General features: G+C 40.2%; 1 protein-coding gene across 1 annotated transcript in view; it reads right to left on the minus strand.

Annotated features, from left to right (window-relative positions):
* LOC118428444 (ras-related protein Rab-37-like) overlaps positions 1 to 13,950 on the minus strand; it is a 75,782-nt gene that overhangs the window by 57,536 nt on the left and 4,296 nt on the right. The window lies entirely within an intron of this gene.

A 13,950-nucleotide genomic window follows, 5' to 3' on the forward strand; every position in this document is an offset into this window, starting at 1 on the left:
TAGCACAGACAAATCAAAGGTGGAGCAGAACTAATCGTCATGCCATGGCAGGGTGTTACACGCCCGCCCGTTTGAGGCATAAGACATGGTCACGTAAAAAAAGATTAAAACATCGCGGTGGGCCAAATCAGGCTGTCAAAGGTGCCAACGTAATCCTCATGAGTTGTTCGATCGCATACAGTACGCTTAATGATTCAAATACTATTTCGGGATGAGATTTGAAGAGTCAAAGTTGGCCTTCAAACTGGCTCTTTTTGCCTGATTTTGGCCTCGATTTCACACTGCATGGGGGTTTCCGTGCAACCGATTACGACAATATCATATACTTCCGGGTTGTACGAGTGCGGTCATAGAACGCGGGTGGTATCGTATCTTGTCTCGGTTTGTGCTAGGTTGTAGAGGAGGATCTAAGTAAGGCTTATGAATATACTAATACTTTGAGATTAGCAATTACTATGCCTGTCAATCAGCTATTTTGTCTTTGCGGGGCTATGAATGGGGGGATCTGAGTAGCCTGACGTGATAGCCAGGCCAGGTAGACTGTGTAAAATACCTCTGACTTAACTCGCGATTGCAAAACTTTACTTACTATTTTCATGAGATGGACACAAACATTCACCAAGGCGGGGCCGTAACAATCCTTACGTACATGTATGACCCTTAGGTAACCCTTAGATGACCTATTATCTAATATATAGGCCAGTCACTCAAAGTTTGTTTATTATTTCTTTTTTTACGAAAAGACTGCATTTTGTAGAGTGAAATCTTATATAAAACTAAAGACCTAGCCTAACCTGGCCTAATCCAGCTTTGCTATATTAACATCTCGTATTAAGCTGTATTTGGTGCTTATCCGGCCCATTATAGCCATAATTACATACATTAATCATTCAAAAACAACGACCTTCGATAAAGAATGTTTATTTGGCGAAGATGTGTGTTCGAGGAACTCTAGTTCTGTATTGCGTTAAGCCACAACGACCCTGACCATTTCAATCACGTTAATACGACATGATAACCAAAGTGCGGCCAACAAGGCTGGCAAATATGCCTAAAACATTCTTGAACACATGCAGCGGAAATGGATTTAGTCCAATTCGGCACCCCTAGACAGTAATTATTACCTTTGCCAGAATGGCTAAGGTTATGTTTTGGGCTTGTGAGTCTGTGTGTGTGCCTGTGTGTCTGTCTGTCTGTCTGTTAACAGCATAACTCGAGGAGCCTTGGATGTATCCCGATAATATTTGGTAGGTGGGTAGGGGTCGGGAAAACGAAGGTCAAGTTCGATAATGGGCCCCCTAGCGGCTTGCTAAGGTACTGCAGCAGAACATCAATTTTTGATATCTCGTGTTCTGGACATGCTGTGATCATGATTTTTAAGTGGTAGATAGCCCTCGAGGCAGAAAGTAAGTGCTGTGAGTTTGGGCCCCCTAGCGGCTTTTTTGGAACTGCAGGCGCCGGTTTCCTTTCAAACTTTGGATGGGAATAACTCTACAACGTATTGACGGATCGTCATGATTTTTGGTATGTAGATAGAATGAGTGAAGACTTACATAATGGTATACTAATTATGCAAATCAGCAGCTAATTTGCATAATTAATGAGGAAAGTTTATGAATCCACTGCATTCCATGATAGGACTTTGAAACTTGTCACATATGTAGCTGGGAAGGAGAGAAATGTCGACAGATATCAATTATGCAAATGATGGCCTCATTTGCATAATTAATGAGAAAATATGAACATGTTGACGGATCATCATGTTTTTTTGTATGTAGGTAGCGTAAGTGAAGACCTACATAATGAGATAACAATTATGCAAATCAACAGCTAATTTGCATAATTAATGAGGATATCTTCACTACATCCCATGATAGGGCTTTAAAACTTGTCACATATGTAGCTGAGAAAGAGAGAAATGTCAATACATATTTATCATGCAAATGATGATCTCATTTGCATAATTAATGAGAAAATATTAACGTGTTGACGGATCGTCATGATTTTCGGCATGTAGATAGCCTAAATGAAGACTTATATAATGTGATACTTATTATGCAAGTTAACAGCTAATTTGCATAATTGATTAGGAAAAGTTCATAAATCCACTGCATTCCATTATAGTGCTTTCATCAAAGTTGTCACATATGTAACTGAGAAAGAGGGAAGAGAGTAAGAGGTGTATTTAAAGACTTTGAAAGAGAATAAGTCAAGAATGGATCAAAGGATCATCATGATTTTTGGTATGCTGATAGCTTAAGTAATGCTTGATACAATTTGATATCAATTGATTGTAAATTGGGATCTAATTTGCATAATAAATGCCGAAATTTTATAAACCAACTCCAAGCATTTAATTATAAAGAAAATGAAATGAGTAACGCATTTGTCTAAAGACATCATTCTACATAACAAACCTGGTTTATTTGGCAAAGGTATGTGTTCGTGGAACTCTAGTTCATAGATGCAAAGCCATGATGAACACGCTCTGAACCCGGCTATACGAAGGGTCCCATCTCCTGTAAGGCCCCCGTCGCGTTAATATCCCAGCAAACGGGTGATGGGTAAGGTAGGAACGTCGCGATATTATCGCCCAAAGCCAGATCACGTATTCCGTGCACCAGATCACGTATTCCGTGCACAATCTCTCTCAGCAAGGGCATTCCGATGCGTGTAACTCTAGATCATGTTGAGAACATTAAATCTCTCAAATGGCACCATGGGTCGTTTGGAACTATGAACGCTAGCAACGGTACATAGCGATCAGTGTGAAAAGTTACAAGGGAAAATAAAGCCAACATTTTTTTTTCTGACAATTTTTATCGTTTCTACCATTCTCCTGGTGCAACATATGTAGAGTAAAGGGGTATAAGGGTTTTCCTGCTTGGAAATTCTATGGAATCACGACCAATGTGACCGCACCCTTACACTCGTTGTGAGGCTATCAGTGCCGCAATACATGTAAGATAAAAAAACTATTTTAGTACACAATATCCTTAGGAAGGTCACGATTTAAGTATCGATTAGAAAATAAGTTTCTTTCAGGCATGAAATCATTCCGAACTAGGCGTTGGGTGGTGGATTACTGCGCGGTTCGGCGCGGGATCGGTGAGTTAAATAGTCCGTAAAAGACCGAGTCACCGTGAATCATCCTCATTACACCGACAACCTGTCACAAAACGCCCCATCTTATTGTGCTCAATTCTGATAAGTGTCACTTTCACTTAATTTTCATTTTAGCGTCTCTTAATTCGCCACCTGTATCCAGGGCTCTGTGCCTAATAGGGATTCAGTACAGCTGCATATCATTCGGTAAAATCCTGACCGCGACGTTTACTTTGAGATGTTACTTTCCCGAGAATTTTAGGGTTACAGAACGTTTGCCTATTGTTGAGAAGTGATTTCAGGATTCGAATGAGACTAACTATAGCATTAATGCTTTTTTTAACAGGATACGGAGAGTACTTTTAATCACATACTGAATGCCACAACAGCAAACTATAGATTGGAGGCGAGATGCCACAAAAAAAAGCAAACCCATCAATAGCTTTTTGTATAAATTCTTGTGATGTTTGGATTTGCCGACCTGTTTATATAAAATCTTAAAGAAAACCTACGATGAACATTATCAGTGATGTTTTTGACAACTATCTACAAGACTTTCAAAGTAAGATACTCATTTTTGCCACTGAAAAGGAAAGACACAGGAAAGTGTTTCTTTAATGAAGATTTATCCTCATATTAGTCTCATTGTGGGTTTTCTATCCCTCCCCCCCCCTCCAGGGACAGGAAATTAAAATTTTCTAATCTCGTTTCGCGGGCGTAGAGAGGCGGCAAATGCAAGCTGAAGTGACTGAAGTAAGGATGAATTAATCGCTTCCTTCCATGAAGACCTCTGGGACGGGCAAATGCGTCATGACAGAAACGAGTAATCTTCAGGGAGTTTTATCGGTAGCATAAGTATCAAGGAGTGTCCGGCTACACTCGTTGGCCAGCTTTGAAACTATCTTATGGCACTACTCTCCAAGCAGAGGTTAGGCTCCGGCTGTTTTTTAACGTTTTTAGGCGTTTTCATCGGGCTTTATATTTTGTACCGTTTTCTTAATGTCTCGCGGTCTAATGAGACATAACGTCTCGCGGCCTAACAAGACATAAAGAAAACGGTACAAAATACAAAGCCCGATAAAAACGCATAAGAAAACGACAAAAAAACGGAGCCTAACCTCTGCTTGGAGAGTAATGGCACCGGCAAATCTGCCTGGAGATGAAGAAGACACATGGAGCTCAGTACCATTAGTAAGGTTCCCCATCCTACTGGGACTGACATACATCAAGGAGGTGATTTTGCTGTGGTAGTTTATAATGATGAAGATATATAACTACATGCACCAGTGTGAAGCTCGAGGGTGTATGTGTATGAGTATGTCAATGTCAAGGCTTCCGTTACTAATATTGTGATCGTGATCTGAATGTGTGGTGGAAGAGCATACAGGAAACTCATGTCTCTTCTAGTCTCCTAGCAAGCTGGATGGAAAAAGAGATGAATTTGGCCGAATAAGTTGCCATGGGTTTTCATCCAGTCTTTGCAGTCTATCCAGCTATCATCGTCGGCCAGGCAGTTCACTCTTAGGCCAATTAACTCCTGCTAGACTTTTATTCCTAACTTGGTCAAAGCCCCCTACTGCTATTCGGCCAGGCCGGAGTCTGGTAGAGATGATGCTTTTATAACTACCAAGGCAAAGGAAAATTGGGCACTGTGTCCGACACTCTGGGCTGGTAAGTCATTGTTCATAGATTATTATTGAATGAATGAATGATTATAGGTTCTTTCAATCTGTGTGACGAGTCCATCGGTGTAATATAACCAGCTGCTGCCGCGCAGCGTGCATGCAAAGCTGGTGTGTCACGCCGAAGGGCGGTTATACCGGCTATATAGATACAGATACAGAAATATGACTGTCAGCTTTAAGCAACATACCATCAACATAGCTTTAGAGGAAAACATACAACGTCTTCCTAAATGTTATAAGGTACACTTCCAAATCTTATAAAGTACAACGTCTACCCTTCCTGTGTGCAAACTTTCATCCCGTTGGAGAAGTTTTGACTCACAAGGTTCTTAATTGAACACAAGACACAAAGAGACGGCCAATATTTCGGTGGCCATCTGTTGCCTATCTTAGGGCAATCTTAACTATTTTGTAGCTATCGATGTATACAAGTAAATACTTCACGTTTGGGACCGCACCTGTAAACAGCGACACCTAGCTGCAGTGCAACGTGAACCGGTTAGTATTGCCCTGAGAAAGGTGACGAAACGCCGGCTGTGACTTTATAACTTGGTTGTGAAAAAAGAAACTTGTTATCAACCCTTTCGGTGCCACTTAAACTCAATTTAGGACACATGTTTAAAGTGTGTTCACAATTTCACGCAAAACTACAGTTGCCGAATGCGTGGATCGACGAAAGCCCCAGAAAGCATTACTTAAGTATGTACCTTACGACATACATTACACATTACAAAGAAACTTCTAGCTAACCTGACGGTGCAACTTAAACCCAATTTAGGACACATGTTTAAAGTGTGTTCACAATTTCACGCAAAACTACAGTTACCGATTGCGTTCATCCATGAAAGGTCCAGACAGTACTACTTAAGTTTGTACATTACGGCATACATTACACATTACTCTATAGACTTCCTACCTGTTACTTGCTGATAAGGAGTCTCCGATTTCCTCGGTATTTTAGCTTCGATTTTCAGTGGACATAACAAACGGCAGGGTTACTCTCTGTAACAGAGCTGTATTTATGTAACAGATCCAACAGACTTATGTTCTTTTAGATAAAGGTTGACATATGCCGACATTACGAGTAACGGGGGCCGCCCTAAGACGGTTCCCGTCCTAAGACGGTACGGATTTTTTGCTGATCTTATTATCCATAAGTACACCGTGTTTGTTGCCACTGACTATGCTGATTACAAAGGTAAATAAACCAAGTCCATGCACACAGCTTTAATTTGCATTCCAAGTATACTTTAACATATTTACTTCATGTTTTTTAAAAACAGAATTCTAACAGTAATGTTGACAGTGCTGAATCACTGCGGTCACCGGCCTCTGCGTATTGGCGGCTCGTGTCGCTAACTATACGAACTCGTCCAAGCAGTCACACAACTGCCATGATACACATGAATAAAGCTCCATAAAACACTTTGGATATGGGTCTTCAAATGTTTGTTGAGTAGAAAAGCAACCAAAAGGAAGCGACATAAACATTATCACCATTGTACTCCCAAGGGAGTGTGGCCGTGAAGGTGGCAGACAAGAGAACGCTCCAAAAATTTATTTGACTGTAACAAATGATTCGTGCTGTCTATGAAAATAAGACTTGATAGAGAGATGTATACGATATTTTCATATAATCACACAGAGTTTTGTTGATGTTGGCGGTGTCGTTTTTTCGTAATGGTTTTTTTAGTCGGGCATTCACAATCAGTGCATTCAGCCCATTGCCCGTAAAAACATCAGCTGGATTGTTCTAGGTACAGCCTTCCTCATATGAGACAGAAAGTACATACAGTCACGATTTTACTGTTAAAAGTAATCTGAAATATCATACTATTAATTTTTTTCTGTGTACTTAAATTTACCACTTACTTCTGAAGAGAGCAAAATGTAAAAAAGCGTACCGAGTTAGGCACACTGTCCAGCGCAGCACAAAATTGGAAGGTTACATACACGAAATTGTCTCACAGTGTTTGCCGCTTGTAACACGCAGCGCGAAAGGTTCATGAACCACATGAATGCATTTCTTATTCAAGTATGTTGTTCAAATCTATGTTTAAAAAATTCAGTGATCAAACTTTGACCACTCTCAGGCAACTAGCGATGGAGCGCCATGAGTTTGAGCGCAAGAAAAAGCGTACCGTGTTGGGGCACCTCCCGTTACAATTGGAAAGGGAGAAACAATAAAATTTGTTCAATTGTGTTAACAAAGCATATGAAAAGTCAGTGGCGACAAGCTGAAATCATGGTCATGTTGTTTAAAACTGAGGATATGAAAATCAAGTATTGTATTCTATTTTAATCTTTTTTTTATCGAAACAATGCCCCACACTTAAGAGCAGAGAATATTGTCGAGTAAGTCAATGCCACATTCTACATATTACAGTAGACGTAGGAAAATCGCAAAATACTGTGTGTTCTATAAGATTGCGTATTAATAATAACTAGAGTTCGGGGACCTCATACCTCCATGAAATATTTATTGCTTTTTTGTGGATGGTATGTATGTTTATAGTCGGTTGTATTTGAGAGTAATGGTTATATAATATAAATGTTATGGGAAAGTAGTGGTGTATTTATTCAATGACACAGAGGATGTCCATCTGATTAGTAATTATCAAAATGTGACACTTAATTGTGTAATGTGCGTTTAAGAGGTCGACGGCATATGGTAGCGTGGTGTTCCTTAAGCTTGATGTTTGGCATTTAAAATGTCTAAGGTTGTCCGCATTATTGAGGTTCGACTATGTGCCTCAGAGCTGTGTGGTGGGAGGAAGTTGGGAAACTCAGAAAGAAGAAGGGATGTGGCCAACTTTAGTCAGATGGTGATTTGATTTTCCACCAATATGTCATAACATCAGCTGTTCATACGGTACAAAAACAAGATGCACACTTTCCTCTGACAGCCCTACACCAACTGTAAGATGAATACTTGGCGCCAACCCCGTCTGCTAAAAAACAAGTACCATTGGCTACGAAAGAGACAACTAACAACTGTCCCTTATCGTAACAAAATCAGAACATCTGTATCGCCCATAAAACTTCTGACACCCAACCCAGATGAGAGGACCTAATGGCATTTTAATCACCATGTCACTCAAATCAGCAGTACAGTATGTGAGACATCCATACCTGTTAAGCATTACCGTTAAATGTACCTCAACTTCTTACAATTATACTTACGCTTCACATCTCCATGATATCCTAAGCAGACATAAGTAAAACTAATTATCATATTAAAAAAACTCGGGGTTCCCCAAACAGCTGTCATAGAAATCACCTCACCATCTGTTTTGAGCTGAGCCCATTAACAAACACTTAAAGCACGATGCCTGTTCCAATATATCGCAGATATAGGGGTGATATCTGATATTATTACATCGATTATAACGACAGATACGGCGCCCAAAATCTCATCGATTCGAGCTTTCATCACACCCCACCAAAACAACAAGTATGAAACCAATCCATCCAGCCGTTCTTGAGTAATCTTGTACACAGACAGAGACACATAACAGAAAATATAACCTCCATGACATTTCATGGAGGTAATAATGAAATACAAGAAATACAATACAGGATACAAACACATCATCAACACAACCAAAAGGACATGAAATATCCGTCAACCAATACCTACATGTAGGATACGGGGACAAGTTGATGCCCGATATATAATAATGCAAGTACTTACCAACACAACAGCATAAGCCACGCGGAGCACAAAATCTAACAGCGCAAACGAAGTATAACACACCAGGTCCCCAAAGGCACAAGTGGCTAAATACAAAGTTATTTATCATATTCAAATTGTCCAGCATCGGGAAACAGTTGCCCAGCATCGGGAAACAGTTGCTTTAAGGACATAAATAAAACTACTGGGGGTTCCCCAAGCAGCTGTCACCTCACTATCTGCTTGCAGCTAAGCCCATTAACAAACACATAAAGCACGATGCCTGTACCAATATATCTCAAATATAGGGGTGATTTCTGATATTATTATATCGATTATAACGACGGATACGGCGCCCAAAATCTCATCGATTCGAGCTTTCATCACACCCCACCAACACAACAAGTATGAAACCAATCCATCCAGCCGTTCTTGAGTAATCATCTACACAGACAGAGACACATAACAGAAAATATAACCTCCATTCCATGACATTTCATGGAGGTAATAATAATAACGAATGGTTTTATTTCACATCAAGCGACAAACAATAACATACAATGGCAGCCTTCATTTCTTCGGCTGAATTGCAGTATGCTTTACACATGTTACAATTAAAATGAGAAGCAATAGAGGTGCACAATTCCAAACATTTAAAATAACTGTATTTTGAACTGTTTAGCAATTCGACAAGGTAAGGCAGTGTAGTCTTCCTATATCTAGCAGTTCTACAGTGGAATTGCGTTATCTGGTGTTTGGACCTGAGGTTTCTGCCATGTAGGCTCACACTGTTTGGCGGTAGCCATTTTGAGAAAGACGCAGAGCTCAGCAAAGAGGTACCAAACTTTGCACAGAGTTCGTGCCGTCTATTGCAAATAATCATAAGTATTCTTATGAAATTTCATCCCACAGTCTCTTACGGCACAGGGAAAACCACAGATGTGTCTGATTGCCTATGTCATGTCATCCATGTTGCAAATGTTGTGATCACAACAAGCCTCGGTATAATTGGCCCTAATCCCAGAGTGCCCTAGAAACAGACGCCGCATTAGAATTCAGGAGCATAATACGTTGTTGATTCAAAGTAAATGTCGTCGACATAACGTTTTGAAACGTGTAAAATGCGTTTCGCTTCTGTATCTAAATGAATAATTAGATCGTTAACAAACAAGGGTACACTAGCATATATTAAAACAACGATCAAGTTTTCTTATCATTTGATATTCATTATATGAATTTTTATAAAGTTTGATATTCTTTGTAGAGGAAAATGTTGACGAAACATCAAAGGAAATGAGACAATCTTTAAGTACCTTGAATCAATATCAATCTTATGTTCTTGCTGCACTCCAGCATTGTTCTTGACATCACTACTTCTTGTTATGATCAGTTACATTCATTGTTTAATGTATAACAATCATGACCTAAATTAAATCTGTACTTACTCATATTCTATTGCCTACTTGTATCTCTGTTTGCAGAGACTATTCGTTGTCTTGGGTTCTAAGTAGTTTATTGTTTTCTACTTACCTGAGTTTTTTTGGCTTGCATACCTGTTTCTTTATTACATTTATTTGAATTAAGAATAAAAAAAACATTACGACAACGTTCGGAGGTAAATCTGGTACCTTATTCCACCAATAGATTCACACGTTCTATTTTCTTTAATAAAATGGGCTTAAACCTGGCAATATCACTGCATTTCTGATCCATCATAATTCTTCAATCGTTTAGGTTATGATATAGAAGCGTCGATGAAGGTTAGACATCCAGGTAATAAGATACGCCAAAAAGCAGTTACTCAAGCAACTGGATATGATTTTGGAAACGGTCAGACGTTTCAGACAACCATCCAGTGTCTTTCGTCAGTGACACTGGAGAAATCGTGTAGAAGATAGATTTATTTATCCTAGCTGTGAATATATATTCAATATATGTAGGTTTTGTTTCATTTGGACAATTTGTCTACTCCTCTTTTTATGCATATGCATATTAATTCACAGTTAGGATATGTGAAAACTCTATTCCACAAGATTTCTCCACTGTCACTGACGAAAGACACCGGATGGTTGTCTGAAACGTCTGACCGTTTCCAAAATCATATCCAGTTGCTTGAGTAACTGCTTTTTGGAGGATATTATAGAAGAATCGGAGGGAAAATACAGGGATCTGCCGCCGGCCCTGTTTTATCCATGGAAACGGTCCCAGTGCACGAATGATGCCGGATGATTAGGGTGCTTCAAAGAGCGACACGTCACCGGCTGTTAACTTTGACGTTTGGTCTGATATTTGATGGCGAATCTGCCTGGCACATGTCACGACTCCTACATTTCAAATTGTGTTATCGACATGATGTAGACACTTAGCCACTACCAGGCCTCACGGATCGGTGGTCTAATATAGTAGAAATTGGACAAATAGAGTGACAATAGTACGCTAGAGGTGTTGGTCGGCCAAATGAGTTTTTTCTCAGTTTAGAGGCTAGTCGACCCTTGCAAGTTTCACAAACTCGAAAAAAATGCAATTTTCAGTAGAAAAACCTCACGGAACGTTTGTGGAGAACAGAGTTTAGCGCTCCGGGCACGGATTTAGGCCGTGCATTATCCTGATTACTTCCGCTGACCTCCGGGGCGGTTTGATTAGAAAGAGCACATCGACCAATTCCAGACAAAGGACAACCCGGCCACTCCCACTGCGATTTACGAAGTCGTTTGGTGAACGAATTTTGACAGCATGTATGAAGAGACCCAATACGTGTGCACTGTCTTGCCTATATTATGTGCTCTTTTGTAAAAACACTTCAATAGAGAAATCGGTAAACGTCCACAAGCCTTAAAAACTTACTGGATTTTGAATGGCATCAGAACATGTATTTTCAAGTCAAACTTATGAAAAAAATATTAAATTTTCTGGCAATTTGGCCCAACCGACCATCAGCCATTGTAAAAAGGTCGAATACTACAATCCGCTTCTCTCACCTTTCATGACATCGAGAACATGTTGATATACAAATATTTAAGTACTTATCACTGTTAACTACTTATAATGCATGGCAGACGATGCTTGTTTTACTGGATTGACCGGATGACCACCTGAATACGAATAGCGGCATGTCCTTCCAATCCCCATGGACATATGATCAACACTGCTGTAAGTGATGACCACGAGGGGTTGGTACATGTACGGTGTACCATCTACTACCGGCACAAAACCGTTTTTTTCTCGTTGGACCGGTCCGAAAAGACGGACCTGAAAAAATTCAGTGTGCCGGATGTTGGACCGATTAGAACATGAACAGAGTATACCGGCACTACGGTGGTAGGCGCACCAAACAGATTCCGTTGTAGCGAAATGAACCATTGTTTTGAGTATCGCCCATTCACAAACAGTTAGGTCCAGGGTCAGATCCGGACTTGGACCTGTGCCTCTGGACCTGGACCGTACCTGGACCCGAATTTTCTGTACCGGTAACCACCCCTAATGACCACTAATGAACCAAAGATTTTCGTCCGACCCGTTTATCAGACGCAGGGCGAGTGTGCTACTGAAAAATGTATTGATTTACGGTCTGATTGCGTTTGGTTAATACCTCCATTCTAAGGCAGATTTATTTCCTACATAATGCAGCGAGATCCAGTTGACTATTATACTGTTTTAGGCAACAATTAAGCAAACGTTGACAACAGAGCAATAACAGCATGTCATTCACAAATAAATGGCCCTTTTTATACAAATTTGATTAAAATCCTACACTTTTCATAATGACCAAAGAAATGTACAAAGATATATTCTCTTTAAGCCACCTCATTCCATGGGTAAATAGGTGAACAATGTTCGAAATTAACCTCAAAAAGTGACAAACATAATATCACATTTCCTGGGACTGTGATGCTCGCTGAGGTTTCAGCATAGTCTATGGTTCACTGAGTCACCTAATTTCACTACTGACTGAGGGTTATAATTATGTACAAGACCATAGCATGCTTAATAGCATATCAAAAACCGGAAGTTCTGCTGCAGTACCAAAGACACACACCAGGGGCGCCAAAATTAATCTCAACCTTTGCATCCCAACTTCTATCCACATACCAAATATCATTACAGTCTGTCGAGAGGTTCTAACGTTATGCTGACCACATATTCGTAGACTCAAATACACATACAGACAGACAGAAACGCCAAACACAATACCTCCATTTTGATGGAGGTAAAAGAAATATCAGTATAATTTTGTGTTGGGTGAAATTTCAAAATGTGTCGCAGCTGGACGTTATGATGATCCCTGGGCTCTGTAAAGACGAGAAGGTGTTAAAAACGATACACGTAACGAGAACTCGTCCGTGACGTGTAGCGTTTCCATCGACATGGCTTGTTGACAACACTAAAAGGGCGGCAGGATTTCATTAAAAGCGCATTTTGATCAGCCATTACGGCATTTCTGGGCACGTTTCATGAAAGGGTAAAAGCTCGCTACCACGTACAGATATAACAGGACGGGTTGTCAGAGCGAATGGGACTTGCTTTAATATCTGTTGGATGCTCGATGGGGCAAAGCGTCGAGCATTCGTTTGTCAAATGCACTTTTTTGGAGAAATACAGCAGGGACTTGGATATAGGTAAATGCTTGTAGATTCGGAATTTACACAGTCATATATATTCAGGGTCTATACGCATCTGAATCGTACGCAGTTTGTCTTCCAGGATGACCTGTCACATTCGCTTGATGATATTCGTGATATGACGAAATGTTTAAAACACAACCCCACGGTATCCGCCAATACAATCTCTTTGTCTTAAAAAAAAACCCCGCCGTATATCCTATCGGGTACTATCGAATGCAAAAGCCTTCTTCCCAAAATTATCAACCGTGTTCAACTCTGTGAGGTGAGTGATCAGTGCTCAAGAGGCATACAGGTACCTATGTACCGTATGTAGGTCAGATCCGCCTGGATTTGTCCAAACCGCAATTGGCCTCTGGTGAGACGTTAACTCAGACAAGTTTACTTACTAGTATGTCTGTACCGACACTCTCTACTTCTATAATCCGTCTGCAGGGAATGGCTACACGGGATAAAGCCCTGGTTGGAATGAAATATATGCCTTAGCACTCCCCGTTTACATTTTAACCCACTGCGTTGCTCTCTTCCCTTTTTTTCATATTTCAGGATAGCGATTTTCGTGAAAGAAAGACATGCTATTGTGTAATACTGATAAAAGCGTCAACTTCAATAAGGCATTTTCCCCACTGATTTGACACTTTTGAGTGTCCATTGAGCCACCAAAACTGTATTTGCATGATTACATTGAATATGATCCCTGAGGATTCAAAAGACAACAAACAAAGCCTACAATCAACACTTCTTTATCAATGAAATTCTTTTGAACTATTAATGGGAGTTTTAATCTCTTAACGGTCAATCACTAATCAACCAATAGTCGCCGCCTCAGTGGAAAGTATAACACCCACCACAAACCTACAAATGTGCC

Source organism: Branchiostoma floridae, chromosome 13, assembly GCF_000003815.2.
Source record: "Branchiostoma floridae strain S238N-H82 chromosome 13, Bfl_VNyyK, whole genome shotgun sequence".
In the NCBI taxonomy this organism is placed as follows: Eukaryota; Metazoa; Chordata; class Leptocardii; order Amphioxiformes; family Branchiostomatidae; genus Branchiostoma; species Branchiostoma floridae.